The following is a 9,117-nucleotide window of genomic DNA, read 5'->3' as shown; positions in this document are numbered from 1 at the left end:
TCACTCTGGAACTGGATATTCTCTCTCAAAGGGCTCTCTCATTTCTGACACTGGTCTAGAGGACCTGTTGTTCTTTGCTTCTTGTCATCCAACTCAAAAGCAGCCAGAAGAAACTCTAGAAAAGGTGATGGCTTCAGAGCACATGCAGTAAATTTGGGTCTGTCACAGAATATCAGTAAGGCTCTGCACAATGATGACTGTCAAATACATGAAGAGTTTCATATTTTTAAGATATCTTATTAAACTCTAGGGCAACCAAAAAAACGTTTTAAAAAGAGGCATAAGTCAAAGTCATAATGAAAATATAATCAAATTTTATAAAATACTCAGTACAAAAGCAAGCAGAAAATCTGGACAAAGATGGACACTCATTTCGGATATGTCTCATTTTTTTGAGATGGAGTCTCACTCTATCGCCCAGGGTAGAGTGCAGTGGCACAATCTGGACTCCCTTCAACCTCTGCTCCCAGGTTCAAGCGATTCGCCTGCTTCAGCCTCCCCAGTAGCTGGGATTACAGGTGCACACCACCACACCCAGCTAATTTTTAATATTTTTCGTAGAGATGGGGTTTCACCATGTTGGCCAGGCTGGGCTCAAACTTCTGACCTCAAGTGATCTGCCCACCTCGGCCTCCCAAAGTGCTAGGATTACAGGCATGAGCTACAGTGCCAGGCCAATTTTTTTTTTTTTTTTTGAGGAGTCTTGATCTGTTGCCCAGGCTGGAGTGCAGTGGTGCAATCTCAACTCACTGCAACCTCTGTCTCCCAGGTTTAAGCGATTCTCGTGCCTCAGCCTTCCGAGTAGCTGGGATTACAGGCTCCTGCCAACACACCCAGCTAATTTTTATATTTTCAGTAGAGATAGGGTTTCACCATGTTGACCAAGCTAGTCTTGAACTCCTGACCTCAGGTGATCTACCTGCCTTGGCCTCCCAAAGTGCTGAGATTACAGGCGTGACTCACCGCCTCTGGCCTAGCATGTGTTTTTTGCTTAGCATAATGGCTGAGTCCAAGTGGCAGCAATTAGTCTACGTTCTATCAAAACACACATCATTTGAGTTAGGAGCAGTGCTTAAGTTATATATATTGCTTTGGAAGCACCACAGAACCTCAGCAAAGTATTGAGGGGGAAGCTTTCTTACATTTAAGAGAATGACAGCGAACCATGTGGCGGGGTGACAGGTATGGAGACGTCACTGCTTGTCTGGCTGCTCATCTTCATCAGCACCATTTCTGTGTCCCACACAAAGGGTGGCTGGAAATGTAACATCTAGACCTCCCTCCAAGGGAGGTTCGAGATGCGCTTCATGCGAACACCTCCCTTTTGTTGGAATTAGTAAACATCCCAATCCTTACAGTGCTTTTTCTCTTTTCTTCCCTATTCCTACAAAAAGGTAACCCCACACACACTATGTACATGATAGAACCAGGCCCTCAGGACATAAGCTGTGTGAGAATGTCAATTATGAATTTAAAAGCTCCAGCCATCTGAACACTTCCCCTGCTGACTTTGTGTGGTTGTGCACAAGAGGAAGGGGCTGGGTTGAGAATGAGTAGAACACGCACACCGCATTCTTCCATTCTTCCATTGTACTTATTCTCCAAATGCAGTGGCGACACCTACCAATCCACCTGTAGAAATGGGATTAGGCTCCAGGTGTCTCTCTGTGGCTGTTGAAAAGTCAAACCAAGGTCTGAAACTGGAATTGGATTATAGATCTCAGGCGATGCTGCTCAAAAGAGCGTGGCTCTCTTTCAGCAACACACATCACCTTCTCCCACCTCTCCCAAACTCAGTCTCTTCCAAAGAAATCAGAAAATTGAATAATAGGATCTTTCTAGACAGTAAATGTATACATACACATACTATCTCCACACTCTCCCCCTTTTACCTTCCTAGAGGGCCAGGCATATAGCCCTCTAAAAATCAGGATATGATTCTTAGAATAATAATTTTTAAAGTTAACTACAGCAAAAGTAATACATACTCGCTGAAAAACTTCCAATAACAGAAAAATACAAATTCAAATAGAAAGTCCACCACTCTATAATGTGATTTTCAGGAGAAACCACTGTGGAATCTGGTATGTATCCATTCAGAACTTTTCTTTGCATATACACATGAATGCATATTTAAAGGTATTTTTTCGCTTGGTTGTAAAGTTTTTGCTATTAAAGCAACAATTTTTACAATACACATATATGTGCACCCTTCAACTTTTTTTTAATAATCATATTTTTTAAGAAACAGAAATTAGGCCTCTATTTTTGAAGATTGAGCTTAATAATATGTCCATCTCGCAGAGCTTTGCAGTTTTCAAAGTTCTTTCCCACGCATTTTCCTGTTTACTCCACAGAATGGCTCTGCAGGGTGGGCTTTCTCATCCCCTTTTACAGATGAGAAAACCGAAGCTCAATTACATGCAGTGATTTGTAAAAGGCTTCCCAAAAAGTGGCAAGGTAGGGTCTTCCAAGTCCAAGTCCAGGGCCCCTTACAGTCCTCTATTGCGTCCTCTAGTTGCCTTTGAAGGAGATGGGCAGGAAAGGGAGTCTCTACTACAGTCATCCACAAGGCAGTGCATGGGAAGGTATTGTATAGGTAATTTAAAAGCTTAAGGAACACCTGTCTGCATGATTGCTTGCACCTGTAATCCCAGCACTTTGGGAGGCTGAGGCAGGTGGATCAGTATCTTGAGCCCAGGAGTTCGGGACCAGCCTGGGCAACATGGAGAAACTCTGTCTCTACAAAAAATATAAAATAAATTAGCCAGGCGTAGTGACATACCTATAATCCCAGCTATGGGGAGGCTGAGACAGGAGAATCACCTGAGCCTGGTAAGTTGAACCCACCGTGAGCCCTGACCATGCCACTGTTCTCCAGCCTGGGTGACAGAGTGAGACCACTGAGCTCAAAAAAAAAAAAAAAAAAAAAAAAAGCTTAAGGAACAGCTATTCACTGTCCAGACTGTCAAGAAAATTACAATGTGATTTATTACCTATGATTCCCTCTCCATATACCTTTACAGTTTAAGAGGAAACAAAATGGCTGTTTTTATTTCTCTTCTTTGACTGTGGTTAGAGGAAAAGCTAAGTCAAAAGATGAAAATAGAGGCACCGAGTCTCCAACGAAGAGTTTGCTAGATCACACGCTCTTAGGCATGTGCATCTTCTTTAAACTAATTATTGGCATTTTGTTAAAAAAAATATTAAGCATAGAAAAGGAATCTAAATATGACCTTACCCCACTTCCCGAAGTATTAGAACTTTTGACTTTTGGGAAGCAGCAGAGAATAGCAAAAGGCATCCCTAAACTGAGTTCAAATTCCAGCTCCATCAATACCTAGCAGTAAGCTCTGGGGTAAATTACTCATAGGGTTGTCTGAGCCTCACTCAAAGCAGTTAGTTAGTATTTGTTCTCTGTCCCTTCACTAATATGTTTCCTTTAAATGTGTGTTCTTTATCATTTTGAAGGGAAAACATTCTTAAAATACGAAAGCACTAGAGTATGCTGCATTTGATTTCTGACCAGAGTAGCTGCTAAATACTAGTCTGCTTTCTAACTATAGCATTAAGTAAACTTGGAAAATGCATAACAGTACCTCAGGGGATAAACTGTGTCCATGTAGGATGATGGAGCTACTTTTCTTACACTGAGAACAGGTATCCAGAACCACTCAGGGGCTTTGCAAATTCGTGGTGGGATGGATCATGTAGACAGCTGCACCAGGAAGTGAGAACTACGCCCCCCAGATCTCACCTGTATTCGAACTTGATCCTTACCCCACTCCACCCTTGCAAAAACTAGTGAGGTCCCTGCTTTTCTTTTCTTTTTTTTTTTTATTATTATACTTTAGGTTTTAGGGTACATGTGCACAATGTGCGGGTTTGTTACATATGTATCCATGTGTCGTGTTGTTTTGCTGCACCCATTAACTTGTCATTTAGCATTAGGTATATCTCCTAACGCTGTCCCTCCCCCTCCCCCCACCCCACAACAGTCCCCGGATTGTGATGTTCCCCTTCCTGTGTCCATGAGTTCTCATTGTTCAATTCCTACCTATGAGTGAGAACATGCAATGTTTGGTTTTGTGTCCTTGTGATAGTTTACTGAGAATGATGTTTTCCAGTTTCATCCATGTCCCTACAAAGGACATGAACTCATCATTTTTTATGGCTGCATAGTATTCCATGGTGTATATGTGCCACATTTTCTTAATCCAGTCTATTTCCACAGATTGCAATACTCCATGCCACATATTTATCTGTTAATGAGCATCTGAAAACAGATTAACCTGGAAAAACGCTTTGGTATAACTGAATAACTGTTTCTTAAGATGAACTGACTCTTTTAAAAAAGTTCCTAAAGTCAACTTTAAATTACATAATACATAATTCCACAAAAACCCTGCACCCTCTTCCCCATCCCTCCAACACACATACACACACGGTTACCATAGCTAGGACTTTAGTGTGTATCTTTCCAGAACCCCCTCCTTAAAAAAATACGTACATATATGTTAAGCTGGTATATCTCTAGGTTGATTTATAATTATAAAGGTACAAAGTGACATCAGGAATCACCATGGAACATCCTCCATAAACACACTACATTAGCCCAAAGGCTGCCGGTCCTACTTCATGCGGCACGCCCGCCGTCCAATGCGTACGTAAGCCTGTCTGTAACATGGAGCACTCCCATCACCTCAATTGCAATTTGACAAATTTGACAAGGACTCTTGCTGAACTTGATTCCTTTCCCCTTTCATCTCTCACTCACCTGACTAACCTGGTAAATAAAAGCCCACTCCAACAGGATAATGGAGGAAACGCAGATACAGCCAAACCAGCTCTGGACGGTGGGAAGTGTTCTGGTTGTCTTTTAGGGCGGGGTGTTTGTTCTGTGGGTCGAGTGGGCACAGACAAATGGAAAACATTCTCTCCTGCTCTATATTAAGTTGTTGCTGAAATGGGAACTGTATTATACCTATGGGTCCAGTATGATCTTTAAAAATCATCAGCAACATCTTGGGCTTTGAAATACAAGTTACTAGTATTAACAACTTAAACTTCAGAGCACCTTTGTGAGATCAGATCATCCAATATCTTGGAAGGCACCTGATACTACTGCTTCAACTTCTTTTTGAAAGTTGGTGCCTCAGAGCTTAGAAAGCATTTAATCATATCAAAGAAAAACAGTGACAAGCATTTTTAGGCAGGCACATACATCCTTTTTTACTCATAAACTGTGACAAGTTCTTAAGATAGTATCTGCTATTTAAAATATGATTTCTATGAGAAAGAGTTTGGAATTCCAATTAGAGCACCAGAAACACACCCTTTGCAGCCTGCTTGTCCCAGCAGGCTCTCTGCACAATCCACTCCACCCTGACCTCAAATTAACACAAAGCAAAACACAAAATCTAGGAAAAAGCTAGTTCAGAGTCCAAAGAAGTACACTCCTTTGGTATGGACACCTGGGGACCTGGTTTCTGGGGAAGAGACGGCATCAATAGGAGCTCTAGCGGGAGCAGAACCAAGACACAAAGTGTTTCTCCCAGAGGTGGCCAGCCCCACAGCTCCAGACCTAGAGCAAAGGCAGCAAGCTGGGGGAATTAGGGGGTGTCTTCCCTAGTCAGAACTCAACAATGGGCCAGACTAAGAACTATTAGATAGTGCAGCAGGTTTAACTGGTGTTTCTTGGGACAAGCAAAGTGAGAAGATGCTGAAAACACTCCCTTCACACGCTTGGGGCTTTAGTGGCTAAAAACAAAAAATCTACAGTTAAATGGATGATGTGGAAAGCTACTCTAATATTTAATGTATTTCCTGAGTTACTGTAACTAGAAGTTAACTATGGACAAGCTTGGTTATTTCAGTGGATCTTAAACTTTCAACAGAACTTTTGTACTGGGTTAGATAGTAGATTCTTCTCTTGAATATAATAGCCTATCCGTTTTTATGGAGTGCAATTAGGGGCAGATAGTCTGTTAACAAGCCTGGCTGTTGGAAAAAGGCTGGAAATTCCTCAGAAATAAAATATTTCTTAAATATATGCTTCCCTTCACCTTGAGACTTTTTTTTTTTTTTTTAATAAGAATCAAGTCTCTTAAATGTAAGTTAGGGAGCAACGGCGACGGAAGATGGCAGCCACCACAGGCTTGGGAGTAAAAAGGTCCCTCGCAGTTTCCCATTGCTGAAAGAATTTGAAGGCGGCCAGAAAAGGGGAGACGGCACAGTTAACTGGGGTCTAGAAGATGACAAAGATATGTCACTTACAGGATGGACAGGAATGATGACTGGGCCTCCAAGAATAATTTATGAAAACCAAATACCCAGCCTTAAAATAGAATGTGGACCTAAATACCCAGACGCACCCCCTTTGTAAGATTTGTAATGAAAATTAATATGGAGTTAATAGTTCCAACGGAGTGGTGGGCCCAAGATCCGTATCAGTGCTAGCAAAATGGCAGAATTCTTAAAGCATCAAAGTTGTCCTGCAAGAGCTTTGGCACCCAATGATATCTACAGAAAATATGAAACTCCCTTAGCCTCCTGAAGGACAGTGTTACAGCAATTAATCAAAAAGAAAAACCACAGGCCCTTCCCTTCCCCACAATTCAACTTAAGGAGTCTTTGTTTTCCACAGTAAATTTTCTAGATACGTCTTGTAGACCTCAGAGTACTGGAAAAGAAGCTCCCATTCAAAGGAAATTTATCTTAAGATACTAAATAATACTGATTTTTTGTCCATTTGACATATGTAAATTGTGCTATAATAAGTTATCCTGTAAAGTGTAACCACTGTCCACGTAGTTGAAATTCTGGGATCAAGAAAGTATATTTAAATTGACTCCCATCATAACTGGTGGGGCACATCTAACTGTGAAAAGACACATCACACAATCACCTTTCTGTTGATTACATGGCCTGGGCTCTCTACCTCCTCTCCTTACCCCTCCCTCCAGCTCTTACCCTCCCTGCAACAGCCCTCCACCCTGGGGGGCTTGTTACTCTCTTGCCCTGAATCTTCCTTTCTCTTGCCAACAAATCCACAGTCTACTGAAAGCAGACTATTATGTTGGAAAGGTTTCTTTCCTAATTTTACGCTTACTCTACAGATCTTGATTTCAGGGGATTCTTTCCAATAGTTAACTCATTAAGTTACACAGCATAATTTAAGTGAACCAGAACTGTTAGAGCAATGGGAACCAATGCCTTGTGATGTGAAATATTCCATCACACATGCTAACTTGATTAAATTAATGCCATTTTGGTATCTTCTTATTGAACATAAGTAGATGTGAAGGTTTCAGGCGGCAGCCTGTGGGGCTTCTGCTGGGTACATGGGGTGCTTTGCCTGCACCCCTGCTTTAAGTCTTAAATGATGCCCCTTCCAAGCCATCATCCTGTCCCCATGCTCCTCCACTCCTACCTTTGACTGAAGCACAGATCATAACCCCTCCACTTCCGAGATTGGCCTTCAATGAGGAATTTAGGGCTTTCTCCATATTTTCTCTTCTCCAGCTTTAAGGGGTGCTTCTTCTTCCCTCCTCAAGTTCCTTTTGCACCATCACCACCCAACACTTTCCATGACACTTCCTTGCTTTGGCCAGAAGCCATTAGGTACGGTTGGAAAGTTTTCCTGACCTCCCTTGTTTAGTTTTGGAACCTCACTATTCACTCTCCACCAGGCTGGAAAACGAATATTGGGTCCTCAGTCCTGCCACTCTTTGCGGTCATATCAGCTGATGCGTTGTTTTTAGCTCAGGTTTTGATAAAGTGAATTGTCTCCAGGGTTACTCAGACCTGCCAGCTCTCAAAGTCCTTGGTGGTTAAACTTGGAGAAAGGCCACATGAAGACACTCATAAGCACACATAATCCCTCTGTATTTTTTTTTTTCTGTAATTGATTTTGCTTTTAGAAATTGAAGTTTTAAACAGGGCTGTCATTTGGTCATCCTTCCAATTCATTGAGGTCTAGTTTGAAATATGACAATTGGAACAAAACCTTGAATCCAGTGCATATTTTGGTTTTGGCATTGTGGTTGCTTCTGAAGATCCTCAGCAGGGATTGAGACCTTGGTGTGCACAGCAGAACCCTGAAATTGGCGGGCTTGACCTCCTGGCAAATTGCTTCGTTTTTCCACTTTCTGTTCAGGACCACTAAATGCTGAAATGTGGATGCATACAGAAATAAATGCAGTTCATTATGTACTAAAGTTTTGTTTTTTTAATTTGGTATTTGTGTAAATTCACCTTTTGAAGCAACAACTATCAAGTCTGAAAAGCAACCGATATTTCCATTAACGTTTTTCCGGGGAAAAGTTAGTTCTAAGGATTTAACATCCTGTAACTGAAGTTTAACGTAACAGTATCCCACAAGCAGTCTTTTTTATTGTCAGACCACTGCCAAATTTTAATTTTAAAAAGTGTGCTTTTTTTTAAAAAAAGTGTAAGTTAGAAATTAATAATTAACAGAGCATCTCTACGGGGCAGAAACATCAAGTCTGGTCCGCTATTCTCAGACAATCACTAAAACTCAGCATTAGCATTGGTTAATCACAGAGGAACGCTCCTGAGTTGCTGCTCCTCAAGGAGCAGGTACTCATTCTGCATTCATTAACTTAAGCTTATTTTATTAAGAAAAAACAGACTTGGATATAAGTTCATCAGAATGGCCTTCCCATCTCATGACTGCAGGTCATACTGACCACGTGAATGGTACTTTGACATAGTTAATACAAAGGAGCCACTAAAAGCCTCTGCTCATAATTATCACCTCCAGTTCAAGTCACTACTCTCCTGCTATGTGGACCTAAATCAAGAACCACAGCTAGTATCTTTCCTTGATTTACCCTCTTTCCCTATATCTTCCTTTCTCTTGAGAACAAATCCACAGGCTACTGAAAGCAGACTGTTAAGTATGTTGGAAAACTTTCTTTCCTAATTTTACGCTTACTCTACGGATCTTGATTTCAGGAGATTCTTTCCACTAGAGAACTCATTAAGTTATATGGCATAATTTAATCGGACCACAACAGTTAACCAATGGAAACCAATGCCTTGTGATGCGAAATATTTCATGCCACACATATTCACTTGATTGAATTAATGCTT

At 41.3% G+C, this 9,117-nt stretch overlaps 1 pseudogene; it reads left to right on the top strand.

The window, feature by feature from the left end:
* The first annotated feature begins 6,140 nt into the window (after positions 1–6,140).
* LOC129462640 (ubiquitin-conjugating enzyme E2 variant 1-like) lies at positions 6,141–6,578 on the top strand (annotated as a pseudogene).
* Positions 6,579–9,117: the final 2,539 nt, after the last annotated feature.

The sequence above is a fragment of the Symphalangus syndactylus genome, chromosome 2 (assembly GCF_028878055.3).
Source record: "Symphalangus syndactylus isolate Jambi chromosome 2, NHGRI_mSymSyn1-v2.1_pri, whole genome shotgun sequence".
Classification (NCBI taxonomy): domain Eukaryota; kingdom Metazoa; phylum Chordata; class Mammalia; order Primates; family Hylobatidae; genus Symphalangus; species Symphalangus syndactylus.
Note: the sequence above shows the minus strand (reverse complement) of the source record. Positions and strands in the feature narration are given on the sequence as shown.